The sequence below is a fragment of the Danio rerio genome, chromosome 5 (genome assembly GCF_049306965.1).
Source record: "Danio rerio strain Tuebingen ecotype United States chromosome 5, GRCz12tu, whole genome shotgun sequence".
Lineage (NCBI taxonomy): Eukaryota > Metazoa > Chordata > Actinopteri > Cypriniformes > Danionidae > Danio > Danio rerio.
In genome coordinates, this window is record NC_133180.1 from 15,359,213 (window position 1) to 15,382,901 (window position 23,689).

General features: G+C 37.6%; 1 protein-coding gene across 16 annotated transcripts in view; it reads right to left on the minus strand.

The window, feature by feature from the left end:
• Positions 1 to 23,689, minus strand: part of sema4c (sema domain, immunoglobulin domain (Ig), transmembrane domain (TM) and short cytoplasmic domain, (semaphorin) 4C) — a 656,757-nt gene that overhangs the window by 110,317 nt on the left and 522,751 nt on the right. For 3 of the 16 annotated variants that reach the window (XM_005168615.6, XM_073950588.1, XM_073950592.1), the window contains exon 1: positions 12,481 to 12,941. The exons of the other annotated variants lie outside the window; for them this stretch is intronic. The gene's annotated coding sequence lies outside the window, so the exon portion shown is untranslated. Of the gene's footprint in view, positions 1 to 12,480; positions 12,942 to 23,689 lie in introns of those variants that run through there. 16 annotated transcript variants of the gene reach the window in all.

Consider the following 23,689-nt stretch of genomic DNA (forward strand, 5'->3'; position numbering starts at 1 on the left):
ATTTTGACCTTAAAATGTTTTTTTTTTTTTTTTATTAAAAACTGCTTTTATTATAGCTGAAATAAAACAAATAAGACTTTCTCCAGAAGAAAAAATACTATCCGACATACTGTGAAAATTTCCTTGCTCTGTTAAACATCATTTGGCAAATATTAAAAAAAGAAAAATCAAAAAGGGGCTAATAATTCTGACCTCACCTGTATGTATTCATCCTGGTGTCATTGCAAGCTTTCCGAGAAATATCCCAGCCACTGTTTTCCATACAGTGAATGTAAATAAGTGCTGTCAAACTTCAAAAAATCACAGAAAGCGCCATAAAAGTATCCCATTCCATGAAAAAAAAGTTACACAGGCCTGAAAAGAAAACATGAGGGTAAATAAATAATAAGACTTTCCTCTGACCTATAGCTTTAAGTACACTCGACTGCACACACAACTTGAAAATGATGATGAAGTGGTTTCTGAGGGTGTGTGCGGCTCAAACATGAATTTTGCAGATGCGTAACGATCTTCTCCCAGTAGCATTAGCATTTGATCTCTCTTTTTCTTGCTGTTTTATGTCTCTATCTGCATTGGTCTCTCTCTCTCTCTCCGAGTGACACAGCCAGTGTGGCGGCGCAGCAGGAGGTGAGCAGCATGTAGCAGGCCAGGGTTAAAGGTCGTCCTGCAGAAGATGGGGGAGGGTGAAGGGCTAAGCGTTTGCACACACTACCTCGCCAGGGTCTAATGCTCCAACAGCCTCGCCATTGTTACCCCATCCTGTGGGTCTGGCACATCTGGGGGATCTGCTTCGGGGATCAGGCTGTAGAAACGGGCACCTTGCACCAGGAGGCAGCGTGTTGGGGTGGTCTGCCATGGAGGTTTTTGCGGACGTATGTCCCGAGGGAAGGGGGAAGGGGGCCCAGCTGTGGAGCGGTTTCTGCATTTCTGCCCCAATGGCAATACACAACTACTTTTATTGTGTGTGTGTGAATGCTGGTGTGTTTGACTGTTTGTTCCCCTGGTGTTTCCTGCTGCACAGTCTTCAAGTCGCATGGGAAGGCATTATGTTAAAGGGCGAAACAATGCCAAAGTGCAGTTAGATTGCTTAGATTTTCTGAAATGGTTCAAAACATGCTGCTGCGACGCAACGCGGGACACTGTTGTGTGTGGCTGAAAGAGCTTTGCTTTGCATTTGCTAAAGCATTCTAAAAGGTCTTGCTAATTGGCTTCTTGCTGTCAAGATTTTGAAAAAGTCTATATTCCAATACAATTCTACAGAAAAAGTCTAATCTGTTTGTATAAACAAAACAACATTGGACCAATTGGCATGGAATGATAACTGGTTTCAAGGATTGGAAAAGTGAAGGTTTTAAACCTGCTAATATTTTCTGTTATACAGTTTCAATGTTGTACATGTAAGTTTTTTCTTTCTTTTTTCACGTTTTTACGATTATTTTATTTCGTTTTTTTAAGGTAAACATATCTCCAACAGAAAGCCACCCCCACATTAAAAGCTACTTGTCAGCCCACAATTTAGGAAACATTTTAAAAAACAAATCGCTTATACCCCAACATCCAAACATGCACTGGACCTGAGAAGTGCAGTGACTAAGGGTTTACTCACACTATGTACAGTTGCCGAAGCATGCTTGTCCCCCCTCCCGTCTCCTCTGACAGCTCGTACTCACATTACATTCAGGCCTGGGCACACTCATGTCATCGATGATGCGCTGTTCAGTTTAAGAAGCGTTCTCGCTCAGCACAGTGGAGATTTCTTTAGTTTTATCGTTTAAGAGGTTTGATATGCGGTGACACAGTCAAATATTCAGCCGAATAGATCAGCCACTTTTGACGCTCAAAAACAATCATAAAGTCCTTGTGTTTAAGGAATTAGGAGGTTTGCTGAAGGTGCAGCTGTCGTGCAGTAAGGTGTTTGCGTCTTTAATAATCTGCGACAGTTTGCGTGCATTGAACAGCAAGAAAGATTAATTAATCTATTTGAAACACTCCTGTAAAAGTCACGTCTCAAATTCAGTTTCAGACTCAGGCACACTTTCCACTCACACTACAAGCGTACCACGCCAAAGCCCAAGTGAACCGCACTCTGGCACACCTTTTCCAACTGGGCCAGGGCCGGCCAACTGCGCCCGATTTAGAGCACTCACACTTCTCAAACGATCCGTGAAATGAGCCTGGGCAAGGTTCGGATGGCATAGTGTGAGTGGGCCTTACTTTATATCCACACTTCACGCACTTAACGACCGCAGTTTTGCTTAAGTACTGGAATGAGCAGAGCCATTGGGTACACATGTTGGATTACTGTATTTATTTTGAATTGTGAAAGCAAAATTCTCTGGAGAGTGATTACAGCAACTCCCGATTGGGAATGCGGTTATACTCATGGCAGCTATTATTTGGTACTTTGGTCATTTATTTCTCTAACTTGGCAACTGACAAAGGTCATCAGGGAATCGGTTTGAATTTCCGCTAAGTAGAAAAACAGGGTTTCATTTGGGACGACACTACATACATATACTATTTTGTTGAGTGTGTAAGTGCACAGTGCATGAGTACATAGTGTATAGTGTGCCATTTGGGAGGCAGCTTTTGTAATATTTGGCGCCAGTTTTTCAGAAAGTGACGATTTTAGTCTCTTTGACTCACTGGATAGAATCAGTGCTTTGTTTGCAAATGTTTTATGCGATATTCCAGTTTTGCACATGAGTCTAATTTGCATCTTTGGAAGGAAACATAGCTACTGACTCCCTGAATATAAGTAAATGATGGTGAAATTCAAATATAACTACCCTTTTAAAATCGAATGCATATATCAAAAAGCTCAATCATTCATCCCTGTTTTAGGGTAACAATCTAATTTCGAGTTTTCTGATTTAAAACAACAAATTCAAGTTTTCTGGCTATCTATATTTTGACAGAACACTCAATAGAGCCCAGTATACTCACTGAAAAGAAGCAAAAAGAAGTTTAAAATTCCTAATGTTAGTGAACGTGCACAATATAACGGCGATCCTGGATTAACATCTATGTTGATCCTGGAACATTATTAAACCGTAAGACTAAACTAAACATAAACAATAAACATATTCCTGAATTCTGATTGGCTGATTGGAATGTTGTTCCAGAACCAACATAGATGTTAATCCAGGAACATGTCCTATTTGATAAAATCTGGTTGGTGTAGTGAACGTCTCAATGCCGCTCCTGCAGCTGATAGAGGTATCTGGATTAATATGTAAATATGTGTTGCATTTTTTCCTATTTAATAACAAAATTTGCTTTTTTTTAATCAAGGAAGACGGTAAAGCCACAAAGCATGCTTACCCATTACATAACTGCCATGGACCAACGGTAGCTGGAAGTGTTTTCTAGCCAGGGTTTTTTTTCTAGAAAGTTTGCTTGCTTTTTGTACATTTTTACAAACTCTCAGAACTTAATTTAGCCAATAACATCACACAAACTCATTCTTCGATTTCGCTTTGAAGTTTATTGCGGAAAGTCTCTCTTTCATTAATAAATGAAGTATGGGAAAATGTTTGACATACTGGATTGTGAAATGCACAACGAAACATTCCAAACATTGCATATGCAGCAATGAAGTTTATGTGGTGATACTCTGACAGATAATGAGCATCACTCTGAAACACACAGCGCATTGATTTATCTCATTAAATCTCAGCAAATACAATTGAATATTTACAAGTTCACATACTGACGTTGGATTTATGTTCATTAATCGTGCAGCACTATTATTCATAAAACACAAACAGTTTGGGGCACATTTAACGCTTAGGCTTAAGGGTTTGTTCAAATCCTAGTGCCACTAATAATGCACACCGTAAAAGCTGAACACCACACAACTGCGCGCTTATCTGTGCAGATGGGCTTTAAACACTCCAACATTCAAATTACGGTCTGGGCAGCAATCAGTAGAAAACACTCGCTGAAATAGACTAGAGATTTCGCCCGTTCCAACTCTATTGTGTGCAACAATACACTTAAGCAAATACATTTGGTTTTGGAGGGAAAAAAACCCCAGCTATTAATTCCCAGGCAAGGAGGTATATGAAGCACCCAAACCAGATGCAAGCTCAGTAAACAACCTGAGCCCTAGATGCATTAGGGCAAACATCTGTTAGAAGTGAGTGAGAGACAGAAAAGCGCTTTGAGGGAGGACTAAATCTGCACTCGCACAAAGCATAAACATGTGATTGTGCTTCTAAATAACGTTTCTGTAAACACCATTTCCGAAAGGACATTTGGAAATGGCTCACACAAAAGCAAATCACCGACCGGCCTTTTTTATTTTAATGCAGTTCAGCTCCTACCTGTAGCTGCCAGGCATTGAATAGGGAAAAACAAAAAAATCTGACCTTAATTTTAGGATGGACTGGAAGAGAAGTCATATAAACACAAGCGCGAGTTGTGTACGAATACACAGATGCTGCTCGGCCTGAAAAATCGCAAGCAGAGCCTGTGGGGAACGATACTAAAATAGCAGATGGTCGATACTGGTCATTTACTAGCAAATGAGAAGGCCTACGCTTTCCACCTTTCCCCTTTGCACGGCCTCCATATGCAGCTCGTAAAAGACACGCGAAACTGGCCTGATGGATCCATCTCGGTACCGAGAAAACAAGCCCCTGGGTGGAAGTAGCAAAATGAGGTGAAGGAACGTTGGTGGAAATGGCAATCAAGGTGAGGTGGTCTACTTTTTACGAGGAGGTGCACTTTATGAGTTTTTTAAATGGGAAAGTTCACGGAAATTAACATTCTGTCAGTGTTTATGTACCATAATGTCAGTGCAAACCTGTAAAGCAATACTTTTTTTTTGGTGTTGTCTTTCTTTATACAGAAAAAAAAATGCTTCAAAATATTTTTCAACCTTGTATTATGCATTTGAAGTGATTCCTTCATGTTGTCCTAACACAAATCGATTAAGTTAACTTTTTTAACAGTTTTTTATGTAAGTTAATTGAACTTAAAACAATTAAGTTATCCCTTAAAAACTCTCAAGGATTGTGTTGATTCAGCTCATTTTGAATAAGTAGTTCGGCAAAAAATTAATTTTTTTGTCCTGTATCACTTTTGTGGAAGTGCACAATGTGACAAAATACTACTGAATAAATGATTTCTTGTCTAGAGAGAGCAGGAAATATCATGAATTAGAAGTACAGTACATGGATGGCAACTTCGACAGCAGCTTTAATCATAATCTTTGTGTTTTGGTACAACACACTGTAAGAAATATAACTATAAGTTGTCTTTACTTTTTTAAAAGTGAGTAAACCAGTTTCTTTATAATGATTAGCTTTTAAAAATTTTTTTTTAAAAATTGTAAACTTAAAAATTGTTCATACATTCATTAATTTTCTTTTCAGCTTAAGGCTGATTTATACTCCTGCATCAAGGGCACGCGTATGCTACGGCGCAGCCTACGCTTGGACGCATAGCCCTCGCATAGCCCTGATGCGCACCTCTCAAAAAAAGTAACTACAGGTCGCAATGTCATGTAGCGCAAGCTCTGTGATTGGACAGCTTGTTAGCGCTGATGAGTGTGGGCAGAGGTGATAGAGAGCCCAAGACAGAGAGTGTTTACAAGTGTCGAGTCCCATGAAGGAGCTCTGGATAGAGACTTTTGTATTGTGTTTACCTTATCGTTAAAGCTTTTGCACGTCTGCAGAGTCCAGCCTCTGAATGAGCGAGTTTAAGCCACATGTTTTACGCAGCGGATGTCCTTCCAGCTGCAACCCATCACTGGAAAACATCCATACATACTCATTCATACACATACACTACGGACAATTTTAACTTACCCAATTCACCTAAACTACGTCTTTGGACTGTGGGGGAAACCGGAGCACACGGAGGAAACCAACGCGAACACGGGAAGAGCATGCAAACAGAACACAGAAATGCCAACTGATCCAGCCGAGGCTCAAACCAGTGACCTTCTTGCTGTGAGGCGATTAATTATAAAAATGAAGTTAAGACAACTTAACCGTTCCAACATGCAATAGGTTTACTAACTTTTTAAAGTATCTATACAGCTTTTTTACAGTGACACAAGTGTAGCTTCTTTTGATACGTTTTTTCACTATACGTCTTACAACAATCAAATGTTTGGTCAGTAGGGGAAAAGTAGGCGTGTAGTTGTTCGACTGAGCATTTACACCATGAATACAATCGAATGTCATTTTGACTATGTCTGAAAAAGGGCACAAGTGGTCAAGCTCAAAACATTTTAGATCCCCATTTACAACTGTATTGAGCATTGCTCAATGTTAATGGATTAATGAAAACACATCTTAATACTAGGTGTGAATGGGGCCTTAATTTGTATTCATACAGGTTTGGAACAGCATTAGGGTGAATACAATGAAACTCAATGAGGTCCAAAGCAACACTGGAACCCTTCCACTTCCACTGTATGGTCCAAAATGCAGATTGTTCTGGCAAAAACATACAATTTAAGAGTTATTTTGTCTACAAATTTTAAAGGTTTCACAGGAATGTTTCGTAGAAAAATGTAAATACTTGGTTGTCAGAGTCTATGGTGATTAACAGTGGAAAAGAGGGTCAGTCAACACTGCGTACCTATTTGATACCCAGTTTACAACTGTATTGAGCAAAGCTCACTGTTCATGGACTGACACATCTTCATACTAGGTGTAAATGGGGCCTTAATTTTTGGAATGACATTAGGGTGAATACAATAAAAGTCAACGAAGTCCAAAGCAACAGTAGACCCCTTTCACTTCCACTGTATTGTCCAGAAACTTTGTTTCTGGTCTGGGTTAAAAACTTACAACTTAAGATATTTTTTGTCTACAAAGTAACTGCAATACAAATTCTAAAGGTATGGTTCACAGAAAAACGACCACAGCCATATCACCCTGCAGCTCATGCCCGGTTACTCACTGAAGATAAGCAGGGCTGAGCCTGGTCAGTTTCCGGATAGGAGACCACATGGGAAAACTAGGTTTCTGTTGGAAGTGGTGTTAGTGAGGCCAGTAGGGGGCGCTCAGCCTGTGGTCTGTGTCAGTCCTAACACCCCAGTATAGTGAAGGGGGCCTTTACCCATCATGGTTCAATCATCCCCATACACGAATTGGTCTTATCACTTTCTCTTCACTCCACCTATAGCTAGTGTGTGGTGAGCGCACTGGTGCCGTTGTCCTGTGGTTGCTGTCGCATCATCTAAGTGGATGCTGCACACTGGTGGTGTTATGGAGAGACCCCCCCTCATGATTGTGAAGCTCTTTGGGTGTATGGCTATACACGATAAATGCGCTATAGAAAAACACATTACATTACATTACATTACATTACATTACAAAAATGGAAATGCTTGGTTGTCAACTTTTTTTAAAACATAGTCTTTAGTGTTTAACAGTAACTTGAAAGCACTTGATGGTCAGTTAATGTTGCGCACATTTTATTTTTTTTTTTTTTAATGAATTGTCTCTTGTTGTGCTTTTTAACATTCCAGGTTAACTAACTAAAAAAACAGGTCTGAAACTACACAATAGAGTACCTCAGGGGAAATATTTTTCTTTAATAGGCCTTTTTAAAGGTTTTTCGGTCAAAACTTAGTTTTTCTGAAACGGTCAAGTCTCTGTATCACTTTCACAGCTCTGTGCGGATGTGCAGGCCCACAGCTGCGCACACACGAACAAACACACACACACAAGCGGCATCACATCATTCCAATATGTGTAAACACACTGGGGGATGGTGGAAAAAGCTCTACCCTTAACACAAATGCACACAAGCTGCCCTTCCATCCACACACACACACACGCACACACACACACACACTCACAAACACACAAGCAATCTCTTCTATATTTGCAGTCCTGCTCTTAAAACACTTTTCCCCATCCACTTATCTAAACATCACCCATGTCCATCTCCAGCCCCTGCTGTTTTCACTCACCCGTCTCGCCAGACGAGCGTCCACTCCAGATCAGGGTCCGCATGACCTCTCTCCACTTTTACACATCTCTCCTGAGACGCCAGGAGTAGCATTGCGCTCATTACTAATACAGGTGGAAGCCAGGAAACAGAGAGACTAACTAGAGGCAGAGAGGAAATGGCATATAGGCGCACACACTGATAGAGAATAATGAGGGTTCTAGTCGAAGGGGTCGCCGTCAATACGTGCGGCCACCGCACATCAACTCCCAGCAGAGAACGAGGGACAAATAACCCTTGTGCGGGCTTGAATAGGAAACACACTTCACAATAAGCCGGAGGACGGAAGGTGAGGCATCATGCCCGCCAATTGATTGCTATTCACTGGCCGCAGAGGCATTTCAGGGACACGTCACGTTGGTTAGCTGCATGCCTTAATTGTGCGACCGTGTCCGCAAAAACCACACGATCATAACAAGACCCAAGGCCAGAACATTTGCTACGTGATGTCAGGGATGTAATCCAATAATTCATTCATGTGATACCAGTTCCTGCAGGGGCAGATAGCGAGCGCTCGGGACGGCTTAGAAAAGAGGCTTTCGGATTCCATACAGGTGCTTTCGATTGCTCTATGCAACGCTGTTGACATCACAATAGCTTCCGATGCACTTCAGCCGGGAATTATGACTGCCTTTGAGATGATAATCCAATTAAAATGGATGGTTTATTCCTGACATTTCACCACAAACGCATGCATAAAAAGTCAAACTGTGATTTGAACGCTCAAGGATAGCCCTTATTTCTGAATGAATACACTATGAGTGCGCAAACGCAGTCGCAAACACATATTTCTACCTGATCCGATGAAACATTTCATTTCAGGCTGGTTAATTTAGATGTTAGCTCATGGAGAACATTTGTACGTTACCTGATCTCTCTTTAAAGAATCTGATATCAAAGTCAGAATAGGATCTGCTATTCAACATCTCAGATGAAGCACCGGATGATCAGAATACAAATAGCTTCTCTTGTCCTTGCGAATCCCCTGTTAAAGTGCTAAACCTTGTATGGGAATCTCTGTGTGTGTGTGACTCAGGTATTATAGACTACGGAAGGATGCAAGTCTATTGTGGTACAACAATGAGTAGATCTTCCCTCCAGGAGCCCAATTTGACTCTCAATGGATTTGAAGAACATCTGGGCTGAAGGGGTGACAGTGTATGGGCCCCCGGTAAGCTATTCCCTGCCAAATGCATTTAATGCACTATCTTGAAAACAAACATGAATGGAGCACAATTATGCCGTTACCGATCTGCTCTCCTTCCACTGTTCATTAATAGACAATGACGAGTGCGTATGACGGCCCACGTCACAATAATAAAGACCTTTGTTAGACTCTTCCAGTCTCCTCTGCGGTAACAGACACTGAATGAATCACCATATTATAATGGACAATCGATTGTTCTTGGATGTGATGATACAAACTGTGCTCGGGATTTCACAAAGACAAGCTATAAATTCCCATTCACATTTATTCTTCTCAGCTTAAGCTGTTCATACACCTTGTGTCATTTTGGGGATTTAATTAAGACACAATGTGGGTGAATTTACTAAATACAGTTGCAATCTGAATTATTAATTTTTAAATATTTCCTGAATTATGTTTAAAAGAGCAAGGCAATTTTCACAGTATGTCTGATAATACTTTTTTTCTGAAGAAAGTCTTATTTGTTTTATTTCGGCTAGAATAAAATTTAATTTTTAAAAACTATTTTAAGGTCAAAATTATTAGCCCCTTTAAGCTTTTTTTTCAATAGTCTACAGAAAAAACTATTATGTTTAGAAATGTTAGGAAGAAATCTCCGTTAAACACAAATTGGGAAAAAAATTAACAGGAGGGCTAATAATTCAGGGGGCTAATAATTCTGATTGCAGCTGTATGTCCCCTCAAAACAACTAGCAAACCAAAACTCAGCATTTAAAACTATACTTTATCCTAAAAAAATATGTTCTGTAATCATTAACTCGCCATAAACCCCTCTAGCTGATTGGGCTTTTCCATGCATAGGCTATGAATGGTAAATGAAGATGTCAAACATCAGAAAGACCACAAAAGTATCCCAAATGTTGTCTTTTTGAAGTCTTTTCAACGACAAACATCCCAAATTGAAGTTAAAATTCTCACACTGATAGTCTTGTTTTGATGAATTCATAAAAACACACATGAGAAGCAGCTCTCTAATTGTTGAATACATTATATCTATTCTTAGTTTTGAGGGCCATTAAACAACATAGCAAACACAAAGACAATCACCAGATTACAACAAGTAATTTCTCATTCTATGACCCGATAAGCACAGATTCAGCAAGTTTGATACGCATAAATTATCGCTGGAAGATGCCAACAGACTCTGACAGGAGTTACACACTGATTCGACTAATCCCAGTGAAGTATTTGTAGGAAACATGGTGCAAAGTTGGCCTTTAGTCAAATCTCAGTTCATAAACTTAATGTGAATGACTCATTTATAAGCATAAACAGATCAAAGGAGGGGAAGATCACTGAATAACAACTTAAATTCTGTCTCCAATTCTTCAGACTGATGATATAGTGCACAACTTTTTATTGTACTTATAGTATATATGACTAGACACCAGTCACCAGTCAACACATGAAAAACAGTGATCAAGAATTCCTCCTTTTGTACTCCACAGTGAAAAGAAAGTCGTACATGTTTCGAAAGGCATGAAGGTGAGCAAATGACAATGTTTTTTATAAGTTTTTTAGGTTAACCTAGAACATCGGTTCCGTGCCTTGAACCTATGAAAACTCTAACAGGAGTAACACACTGATTCGACTAATCCCAGTGAAGTATTTATAGGAAAAATGGTGCAAAGTTTGCAGAACTTGTGAAAGATTCAGTTCACAAATTTAACATGACTGACTCATTTACAAAACAGACCGATCTGATTCTTGAGTTCAACTTAGCATAAACAGCTCAATGGAGGGGGAACATCACCAAAAAACAACTTAAATTCTGTCTCCAAGTCCTCAGACTTATGATTTAGCGCACAACTCTTCTGCCGATTTAATGTACTTATATTATGACTAGACGTCTCCAGTCACTACTTATTGTCAACGCATGAAAAACAGTGATCAAGAACTCCTCCTTTTGTACTCCACAGGGGAAAGAAAGTCGTAAATGTTTGGAAAGAGATGAAAATGAGCCAATTACAGTGTTTTTTAAATAATATTTTATGTTAATCTAGGACGCCGGTTCTTTGCCCTGAACGAACGTCAAACCTGTAAAAGCTCTGACAGGAGTAACACACTGATTCTTCTAACCCCAGTAAAGCATTTATAGGAAAACTGGTGCAAAGTTTGCAGATCTTGTAAACTAAAAATAAAAAAAAAGAGTTTGATTCAGTTCACAAATTTAACATGACTGACTCGTTTACAAAACAGACCGATCTGATTCTTCAGTCAAAACAGCTCAATGGAAGGGGAAGATCACCGGATAACAATTTAAATTCTGTCTCCAAGTCTTCAGACTTATGATAAAGCGCACAACTTTTTTAATGTACTTATAGTCTTGTTTATGACTAGACGTCTCCAGTCACTAGTTATTGTCAACAGTGATCAAAAAGTCCTCCTTTTGTATTCCACAGTGGAAAGAAAGTCGTAAGTGTTTGGAAAGACATGAAGGTGAGCAAATAACAGTGCTTTTTATTATTTCTTTAGGTTAACCTAGGACATCGGTTTTTTGCCCTGATCGAGCGCCCAACCTATGAAAACACCAGTGTCCACTCCATGCTCTAATTACTGTAATCGCCAGTATGCAGTGCACACTTATTTCATTACAGACGAGCAGTCACAAGAAAAGAAAGAAGAGAAGGAAAAACGCTCTGCGTGTGTCACAGCACAAAACCAACTGCTGGTGGTCAATCTCCAGAATGATTCAGTCACATTGAACATCACTTTGACAAATAATATCCACAGACTACGTTCATCACTTAATGGCTGTGTTGTTCCTCTGAGAGAAGCGTTTTATTGTGCTGTGAACGTGGCAGGAACTGCACTGTGGGGAAAAAGTGCTGATGTTGTGCATTAAAATATATGAAACCCCATCACATATAGAATAAACAATCAGCGAATATTCACTTAATCTGACACATATAAAGTTTAGTGTTGTATTTACGTCGGAGATGTGTCTGCAATGAAAACCGCACTGCGTTTGCGCCGTTATATTCGCCAAAGTGACACAAACTCTGATCTCTGATGGTTGCAACCCTCTTTAGTTAAGATTTTGAACTTATCTAAACAATATGGCAACAGTTGGAGCTCCGCCGACTGAATGACTGACTGACTTAATGACGGTATCAAATATCCTGTCCACCCCCATCGCTTTTAGAATAAACGGCATTTTGTTTTTTATTTAAAATAAAAAAAATCTAAACCCGCGATGATGTGACGTCAAATTCTAATAGAACGCATGGCTGCGATAACAGAACACTGCAACAATACTAATCCAGTTGTATATGCATTGAAAGCGACAAACTTACCTCTGGCGACTCAGTGCGTAACGCTCACGGGCTGTCAGCGCGTCCAAAAACGCACGAAAACGCACACAGCGTTTGGTCTTACAAGATCAGCATTTTAAAAACGAGCCCAAACAAATCCAGCATTTTCCAAAGAAAGATCAGCTCCTTGCGTTTTCCCGCATGCTTTTTCTTTTCTTGACGGCCAGGAGAGCGAGTGAGCCAGCGAGCGAGCGGCGCGATGGTCGGTGTCGGTTTACGCAGCGGAACTCTCTCCGTTCACTCCCTTTGTAGTAGTAGTTCTGGAGAGGGAGGAGGGTGTATTAAACCCGTCCAGATCCACTTCTTCAAAGCGGTCCCCCTCCGTCTCAGCAACTTGAACCCCGCGCCCCTGTTAAAGTGAAGCTCTCCGAGAGAAACAAAGGTGCTTACAGGGGATGGGAAGCGCCACACACATACACACACTCACTCACACAAACTGCACTGGAGGATCTACTGCCTCCTGATGGGTATCGGGAAAGCGATGAGGCGGACCGGTGCCTCACAAAAGCAGTACAAACAGGTCTCCGCCCCAATATCCCCTGTCCTGTGCGGGAACGGAGCCGGAATATCATCATAATAAGACGGAGTGAAGCATTTGTCATTCCTCTAATGGGCTTCTGTGCTGGAGCCTACTGCATTATTTTAATGACTTTTACAGTGTTAAAGTGTATACTGTACTTTGAGCATCCGTGTTGCCGTTAATCAGCCTGTTAGTGTGCAGTTAGTTAAAATAAGAATATTAAGAACAGTTTTTGACAAGAAAAAAAATTTATTAGGCAAATTGTTTTAACACTATGCTTTAGTAAAATGTTAAGGTTAAAACAGGACAATACATTTAATATTGCAATAAAACAGTGTGCTATAGGTCTAAAAGTGAAAAGTGAGTATATATGGCATCTGTATTATATTCAGCAAGTATAATACAACAAACATATGTGCATCATAACACTTTTGAATATTTTATATATATATATATATATATATATATATATATATATATATATATATATATATATATATATATATATATATATATATATATAGGGGAGAGTGGGGCACAAAGTAACACTTTTTGGTTTTGGACAAATAATGACAAATAAGTAATGGGGTTAGAAAAAACATATTTTTATAAAAACAACACACAAGCCTCTCCTACAACTGAGCACTGAAAGTATGATCGTCGAAACTACAGTTTCTGTGCAGTATTGCCAAAAGTGTCAGGAGTAAAAATATTACTATTTACCCCACATGCGGTGCAAGTTGTAACAGACAGAGGGTTGTTGTAACACACGTAAAAAGCCAGATTTCACACAATTAATTTTAATTCTTTTCATTTTAAATAGTATATTTGCTCAGTACTTAATTTATTTTATTCTACATAGCAAGTCATGTTTATTTATTTATCTTTTGGAGGAACACATTTGGATTTAATTTGCATTATTATCCATTATTATACAATGCACTTATTTGCACTATTAGCAATATAATATATTTTTAATTTTTATGAATTTTCTATTAAAATACAATACTAATTTTAAAAAGTTTCCAGCATTACACTCAAAATTCAAAAAATTATATTGTTAGTTTAATTGGTGTCCAACAATGTGGCTTATTTGTCACCCACTAACCCCACTGTGTTGTGTTTTCCTCAAAACTGGCTAGCAGTCACTGTGTTTTTCAAAATGGTTCCATCTTTAAGCCTAGTAGATGGTAATCACAACAATATAAGATTTTACTAACATACTTTCACAGATTTAAAAAAAAACAACAACAAAAAAAAACAGAGTATAACAACAAATGCTTTTATGCTGCAAACATGTTTTCTCTTGTGTTTCTCATCTACATTTTGCTGAACTTTTTCAATAATTGGCAGGAAGATGTCTGCTGAGGTATTTAATTAAACACCTCATTGCTCCATTTTAAATAAGTTCACAGTACTCAAATAGTTTGTAGCAATTGCCTTAACTTGTTGAGTTGAATTTTACAGTACTCAGTTGATTTGAGTTCTCTTCATTTATCGGATTTTACTGTGCTCAAATTGCTTCATTTACTCAAATGGATTAAGTTCACAATACTCAGTTGGATTAGTTTTTTAACTTAAATGGTTTGTTGAAATTGGTTTCCTTAAATGGTTTAAGTTACTTTAACTTATTGGGTTTTACAGTGTAGCAGTCACTGTGTGCTTTTCAAAATGGATCCATCTTTTAGCGTAGAAGTCGGTAATAACAACAATATAAGATTTTACTAACAATTTTTCACCATTTTTTTAAAATAAACAAATATTGAGTATAATAAAATTTCTTGTATGCTGCAAAAGTGGTTTCTTATCCAAATTTTGCTGAACTTTTTCAATAATTGGCAGGAAGACATCTTCCTAAAATAAGAAGTACAGCAAATCAATATTATTAGTTTGATTTATAAGGGCTTATGTAACTCTGAAAACTGAAGTGATTCAGAAACTGTAACTTTGCTCCACAGAAATAAATTGCATTTTAAAATATACTGAAATAGAAAAGCATTAAGAGAGTTTCCCCCAAAAAACAATAGTGTATCGCTCTCTCTCTGCAGAAAGACAGACAGCCCGATAGATTGATAAACAGATCTAATATGCATGTCTGGGGTTATGACTGAAACATTAGAGCCGAAACAGCGGGAAGCAAAACAACAACCCGTCAGATAATCCCTTATATTCTCATTTGAGTAGATTCAATGGATTACGGCCCGTCTCTGCATTTTAACACTTGAATTGATCTGTCGGCCTGCATTCTCAGCTTAAAACAGTCCACGTAATAAACACAATGCTTAGAGATAAGCATCTTGACGGAAGCCAAAGCCAAAGAAAATATCTGCAAAGGATTAACCTAAATTGCAGACTTTAAACATCACAATATTTCTTATATCCCAAAAGATGTTTAACAGAGCAAGGGATTTTTCACAGTATATCCTAAAACATTTTTTCTTCTGCAGAAAGTCTTATTTCTTTTATTTCGGCTAGAACAAAAACAATTTTAATATATTTTTAAAAACCATTTAATTCAATGTTATTAGCATCATTAAGTTTTGTTTTTTGATTGTCTAAAGAAAAAACCACAGTTATACAATGACTTGCCTAATTACCCTAACTTGCATAATTACCCTAACTAAACTAGTTAAGCCTTAGTTAAACTACTATATTGAAAATTATCTGGTAAAATATTATGCACTGTCATCATGGCACAGATAAAAGAAATCAGATATTGGAAATTAGTTATTAAATGTTTACAAATGTGTAAATCTTCTTACCATTAAACAGAAATTGGAGTAAATATTTATGTATACATACAGTGCATCTGAAAAGTATTCACAGAGTTTCACTTTTTCCACATTTTTTACGTTACAACCTTATTAAAAACTTTATTAAATTTATTAATTTCCTCAGAATTCTACACACAATAGCCCATAATGACAATGTGAAAAAAGATTTTTTTGAAATTGTTGCAAATTTATTAAAACTAAAAAACCTGAAAAATCACATGTACATAAGTATTCACAGCCTTTGCTCAATACTTGCAGTACCTCTCAAGCTCCATCAGGTTGGATGGGAAGCAACGGTATACAAACATTTTCAGATATCGCCGGAGATGTTCAATTGGGTTTAGGCACTGGCGGGGCCATTTAAGGACTTTCACCAAATTGTTCTGAAGCTACTCCATTGATATTTTGGCGGTTCGCTTTGGGTCATTGTCCTGCTGGATGATGAACCTTTCACCCCAGTCTGAGGTCAAGAGCACTCTGAAGCAGGTTTTCATTTGCGATGTCTCTGTACATTGCTTTATCTTTCCTCTATCCTGACTAGTCTTCCATTACCTGCTGCTGAAAAACATCCCCCACAGCATGATGCTGCCACCACCATGCTTCACTGTAGGGATGGTATTAGCCTGGTGATGAGCGATGACTGGTTTTCTCCAAATGTAACGCCTGGCATTCACTCCAAAGTGTTCCATGTTAGTCTCATCAGATCAGAGAATTTAGTTTCTTTAATGTTCTGAGAGTCCTTCAGATGCCTTTTGGCAAATTCCAGGTGGGGAGTGGCTTCCGTCTGGCCACTCTACCATACAGGCCTGATTGGTGGATTGCTGCACAGATGGTTGTCCTTCTGTAAGGTTCTCCTCTCCACAGAAGAACGCTGGAGCTCAGACAGAGTGACCATTGGGTTATTGATCACCTCCCTGACCAAGGTCCTTCTCCCCCGATTACCCCTGTTAAAGAGTCCTGGTAGTTCCAAACATCTTCCTCTTACTGTGCTCATTGAAACTTTTCAGAGCAGCAGATTTTTTTCTGTAACCTTCCCAAGACAATTCCTTTGTCTTTATGCTTGGTGTGTGCTTTGACATGCACTGTCAACCCTAAGAGCTTACATAGACAGGTCTATGCCTTTTCAAGTAATGTCCAATCAACTGAATTTACATCAGGTGAACTCCAATGAAGCTGCTGAAACATCACAAGAATGATCAGTGGAAACAGAATGTACCTGAGCTCAAGGTAGAGCTTCACACCAAAAACTTTGAATACTTATGTACATGTGATTTTTCAGCTTTTTTATTTTGAATAAATTTGCAACAATTTCAAAAATCTTTTTTCACATTGTCATTATGGGCTATTGTGTGCAGAGTTTTGAGAAAATCAATTAATCTAATCCATTTTGGAATAAGGCTGTAAAAAAATGTATTAAATATATATATATACACTGTAAAAAGTCATTCTGTGGCCTTGTATAGTTCATTAAATTTAATATGTACACTTGATTTAATAAAAATGAATTTCCTGTTTTTAGGCCATTTTTTTTGCTTTGAAATTACTTAAAAATGTATGTAATAAAATGTAATAAATTTTATAATAAGAATTTAGCTATTATTTTTAAATAATTTTAAGAAGAGAAAATATTGATTGAATCCAACTTGATTAAAATGAGCATTTTCAAATTCACAATCAGTTTCTGTTACACAGAACAATAATTAAACCAATAATTTTGGTTAAAATTTGCTTATTATTTTAAGTACTGTTCGGAGTTACTTATTTTAAATGACTAATTTTAAATAAGCCAATTTGATTAATTGAAACTCAATCCATATTTTTTTTTTATTAAATAATAATATTGCTTGTAGTCTGTTACCTCAATTTTATTAAGTAGATATAGGGTATTATTTTTTACAGTGTATATATATATATATATATATATATATATATATATATATATATATATATATACATACAAGAGGGTTAATAATTCAGGAGGGCTAATAATTCTGACTTCAACTGTATATCTGCAGCGAAAACAAAAACCTAAGCAATTACACTTCATCAAAAAAATACCCAGTGTTGTAGGATAGTCAAGGGACTGCAGCACGTCTAAATGAGGAAAGGGCCTTTCTAGAACATTCGCTCAAGCAGACGGAGCCATTCGTACCTCTCAAACTAAACGTGTCTAACTGCAGTTGTGACACTCAATTATGGACAGTGCTTCCTCTAGTGTAATCATAATGGAAATCTTCATTATATTTCCGAGTGGCACTGGCTACTTAAATAAAAGCCTGCTGCCCCTGAGGCCCACTCGCGTTCACGAATAAAAGCCTTGAGTGCAGGCGCCGGGAATGGAGGAAGCACAGATATCATTTAGAATCTGTTTGGATGAGGATTTACTCTGGGAGGCGAATCCAATGGATAATGGACACCAGTCCACAGCGGGACTCAGGAGACCACATAGAAACTAATCTACAAAACCCTTCATATTAGAACAAATACAATCTCCATCCTTGGTGAAATACGCGATTGCCACGGCTCACGGAACGTCTTTAAAGGTTAATTTAACACGATAAGAAGCCTTTCAATTTGTATTTCTGAATTGTTAGGGGTTTCAACAGATTATCTGCTGCTATGAGTTGTTTCTCTGACCGCAGTTATTGGCACTTCTCAGATATTATTGGACGCGGATGTGATTGTAATTATTCTCCGACTGCCTTCTTGGGGCAGTGTTACTTCTTTAGAAACCATTACAGATTTATAATTAAAGATTATATGGTATATAGAGGAATCATCATGTTGCTTAGATCACAAATAAATGGATTTATGTGCAAACACTGTCAGTTTCTATTTATCTAAAGGTTTTGCCCTTGATGGAAGGATTACTATTGGTGATTCTCAATTCAGATCAACACACAGACAAGGGTGAGCCTTACTGATATGCTGAGAAGAAAAAATAAATACAAACATTGGATTTGCTTTGACTAGTAGTGTGTGAAGGATGATTGGGATCAGCTTTTATTTAGTTGTATGGGTATTACATATGAATGCCTCATTGAGAGAAATTCAGTTCAATTATAGGTCATTTATTAATTAAACGTATTTAAGTTTTCAGTGTTGTAGGGGAAATCAATGGATTCTGACTTAGTATATATAGGAAACTATATCAAAAGACAAGATGGAATTCTCAAGGACAAAATACTTTTGCTATAAAGTGAATAATAAAAATAATAATAATAACAATAATGATGATGATGATGATAATAATAATAATGATAATGATAATGATAATGATAATAACAAAAATAATGATAATGACAATAATAATAATAATAATAATAATAATTCCCAGAGATGGGTTGCAGCTGGACAGGCATCCGCTGCGTAAAAACTTGCTGGATATGTTGGTTTCATTCCGCTGTGGCGACCCCAGATTAATAAAGGGATTAAGCTGACAAGAAAATGAATGAATAATAATAATAATAATAATAATAATAATAATGACAATAATAATAATAATGATGATAATAATAATAATAATAATAATAATAATAATAATAATAATAATAATAATAATAAAGATAGTGACAATAACAACAACAATAATAATAATAATAAATATAATAATAATAATAATAATTATTATTATTATTATTATTATTATTAATAAAGATTAGAGCAAACTATTTTTCACCCTTTAAAGGGCAGACTCCCATACATAGTGTCTTGACATCCATTAGGGGGATAAAGCATTAATTAGGTGAGTTGTTGTTAATATTTTATTCTTTCATAACATATATACAGTGGAGAAAATAAGTATTGAACACGTCATAATTTTTCCTGGGAATTTCTAAAGAAGTTTTTGACATGGAATTGAACCGGATTTTTGTAATAACCCAAACAAATACAAACATAAAAATAAAACAAAACGCGATGGCAGCTTTTTATTATTATTATTATTATTATTATTATTATTATTATTATTATTATTATTATTATTTTTATTATTTTTATTATTATTTATTGAACACTAAATTATTACAGCATAATGAAACATTATGAACTATGGAAGGTACACAGATAATGCCAGAGGGATAAAATAGTAAAGAAAAAATTCAATAAGTTAAACAAGAAATACATATAAAGTAAAGCTTAAAATAAAAATACAATATTAAGAGTGTAAGTAATTAAAAATGAAGTGATGGCAGCTTAATGGAGCCTCTCATATGGAGAATGAAGTCACATGCATTGCTCAGGTGTGATCTGTTTCCCATAGACTCCAACAATGTAAAAATCTTGATGCTTCTGTAGGTCTTGCCGATCAAATCCAATCTTTAATTTGTATTTTCTATTGGATTCAGCTCAGGTGATTGGCTGGGCCATTCTAAAGCTTTATTTTCTTCCTCTAAAAGCATTTGAGAGTTTTATTGGCTGTGTTTTGGATCATTGTCTTGCTGAAATGTCCACCCTGGTTTCATCCATATCATCCTGGTAATGTAGATGTTATACTGAAGCAGCTTATATTCATTTACAATGGCAAAGAGCAAAGGGTTGCTGAAGAACTACTGAGAGATTTCAGCTGCTGTCTGGGCTTTTACTGCCTTTCTACACCTTCCTTTATTTATATGTTCAGTAATTTTTTCCTTTGTCATTTTATTTTATTACGCACAATTTATAAACTAGATTTGTTATATTTTGAAATATGGATTTCTTTGGTTGTTACCAACATCCAGGGGAACTTTTCAAGTCAACAGCACCTTCAGAAATATGGTTTCTGAGCAAAATGGTGACGTGTTTTACTTATTTAAAAATGTACAAGAAAATAATAACACGGGCTCATTGTGGAAACGTAGCCCCGTGGACGTTTCTGCGGACCGCGATTTACGTCACGGGAGGTACGTATTCGAGCGTTTTTTTTGTTTTCGCGGATCCGCGGGAGGCCGCTGTGCGCGCTTTTTCGAGTCCTGTGCGCCTCTCGGGAGAGCGCGGTGTTCGCGCCCGCGCCGTTCTCGCGCGAAAATCCGCCGGATCGGAAAAAAAAAAAAAAAGCAAAAGCCCTCGTCTTCGATTTCGACCGCGTTTTCGGATCCCGCCGCGTTCTCGCCCTTATTTTTTGGATTCCGTTTTTCTTCTTACCTGATTTCCGGAACCTGCTGTTCCCCGGACTCGATCCCGGTCGTCGTCCACCGCGGCCGGCTCCGGCTCCGGCTCCTCCTCCGGGGCCTCCGCTCCGCCGACGCAACGCTGTGAGGGAAAGCCCTCCACTCGGAGGCGAGCTGTCGGCCGGTGAGCGCGAAGAGGAGGGGCGGAGCGCTGCCACACCGCCCCGCAGCGTTCGCTCGAAAAAAATCAAACGTACCTCCGGCCACGTAAATCGCAGTCTCCAGAAACGTCCGCGGGGCTACGTTTCCAGAATGAGCTTGGGTTGGAAAATAATATTCCCACTAATTTACTTAAAGCATTATCATCATTCAAATTTGATTCAATTTCCTTTTTGAATGTGATTAATTCATGCGTTTAATCAGATTAATTTTCATAAGTATTAGTGGAAGTTTAAAGATCACAGTCATTAAAAACAGTAGTTTTGTTGTAAATTACACAAAATCATAATTTTTTTTTTACACATGCACGGTGTGAGTCTGATGTGTTCTTTTCACTGACATAGTTCATTTGTTGGCTGGTTTTAAACCATTCCCCAATAGTAGACACTGCAGAAAATTGCTTTAAAGAGATAATATATTGATAATTCTCTGCCGGGATGATGTTAATAATGTTATTATTTTCTTTCAACATACTTTTTTTATGGTATATTACGGCCACCATCCTGGACGCATGCACAAATTTACTAATAAGGGGTGATTTAATCAATCTAGATGAATGTTTAAAAACACACATTGATCTGTGAATCAATGTACAACAATGTACAAGTCTTATCAAGATATCATTAAATAAAAAACACAAAATATAATCAAAAAAAAAATCTTGTTTACTGCATGATCGCAAAGGATTTATGTTCAAACCTGATTTTATTTATGTGAAGGGTTTGCCCTTGATGGAAGGATTACGAGGGGCTATTTTCAATTCAGGTCCAGATAGAGACGATGGTGAGTCTTATTGATACTCACTGAACCTTGAGGACAGGCTGTCTTTAGAGGGAAAAACAGCGTTCAGCGCAATACTGAAATGCAGAATCACTTTTTGAGCGAGAGCCGACTTTTGTCTCTATTCACAGTTCCTGCTTCAGCAAGGTTGTATTAGTCATGTGGAACAAGCACAGCCTGGAATATGGCACAGAAAGCAGACAAATGTGGAAACTAGGCCGGGACAAAGAGGTAAGGTGTACGCTCATTAGGATAGGGTCTGGAGGTCCAATCCCCAGATATATTACTACTGCTCACATGCTCTACTTTAGGTCACAAACCACAGTGGCTGAATGCATGCACAGTCATGATAGTGGAAATACAGTTTGACTGTACAACGTCACTCATAAGGATAAATTGGGTCTTTATGTTTTATAATGTGCAAATGAGAAAATAGTGCTTGAATATGTGAACCAAAAAAAAAACTTGTGTACATGTGTTGTATACAGGCGGCATGGTGGCTCAGTGGTTAGCTCTGTGGCCATACAGTAAGATGGTCGCTTATTTGAGGCCCTGGCTGGGCCAGTTCAATAGTATCTGGATGCAGCCTTCATGATGCAAGCTGAGATTGCATCACTCAGCGATGCAATGTCAGACACAATGCACTCAATGGAGTGAGTGACGTCACTGTGACAGGTAGGGTTAGGGGTGGGTTAAAAAGCATTGGATGCAGCTCAGATTGCACTGCACCGAGTCTGCAGCAAGACCCCTCTCTGCCAGTTGGCAATTCTGTGTGGAGTTTGCATGCTATCCCCGTATCGAAGTGGGTTTCCTCCGGGTGCTCCTGTTTCCCCCGCAGTCCAAAGACATGCACTATAGGTGAACTGAATAAACTAAATTGGCCGTAGTGTATAAGTGTGTGTGTGAATGAGTGTGTAAGGATGTTTTATCCGCTGCGTATAACATTTTTTTCACAGAGAACTGTTCATTCTCTGAAAAAGAGACTAAGCCAAAGGAAAATTATTGAATGATGTATTGTATACATGTACACATTATAGAAACACATGTATTGTTGATATTTTGACAACAGTATTGCTTAAAAGAAATTAAGAATGTGTTCATCTACAGTAATTATATTCAAAACACTAAATATTTAGATATTTGTTAACAAAAACAAAACAAAAACCTTCAACTTCAATATATATATTTTTTCTTTTGTTAGAATCAACAGTCAAAAAAGAAACATATACATATGAAATTAAAAATTATTTAAAAAAATGCTTTAATTTTACTATTTAAGCTCAACTTTAATCAAGTACATTGTTTGATACACCTGCTGATCAATATATGAAAGTACTATAAAATATAAAATATTATGTAAAAATTATGTAAAATATAATGTAGTATAATTATATAGTATAGTACAGTGTTTCTCAACTGGTGGGTCGCAACCCAAAATTGGGTCATGGGAACATTTACAGTGGGTTACGGAGTGTGTGGTCAAAAAAACAAGTTTAATTTAACTTATTTTGCTTATACTGGAATTTTTATTTTAAAATGCATGCGCGACAACCGTACCGTTTGCCATGCGAAATTTCATTTAATTTTAGCAACAATTATGTCGAAGCGCAAGTACAACCCCAAATATGTAAAGTGTGGATTTACATATTTTAATGACAAAAAAAAGCCTCAGTGTGTCATATGTAGTGAGGTGGTCTCACAAGAGAGCATGAAACATTCTAAATTAAAACGACATTTAGAAACCAGACCAGTTTTATTAACAGTTCAGTTTAGTTCATGGTAAGTGATGCCTTTCCTTACCCTAACCACTG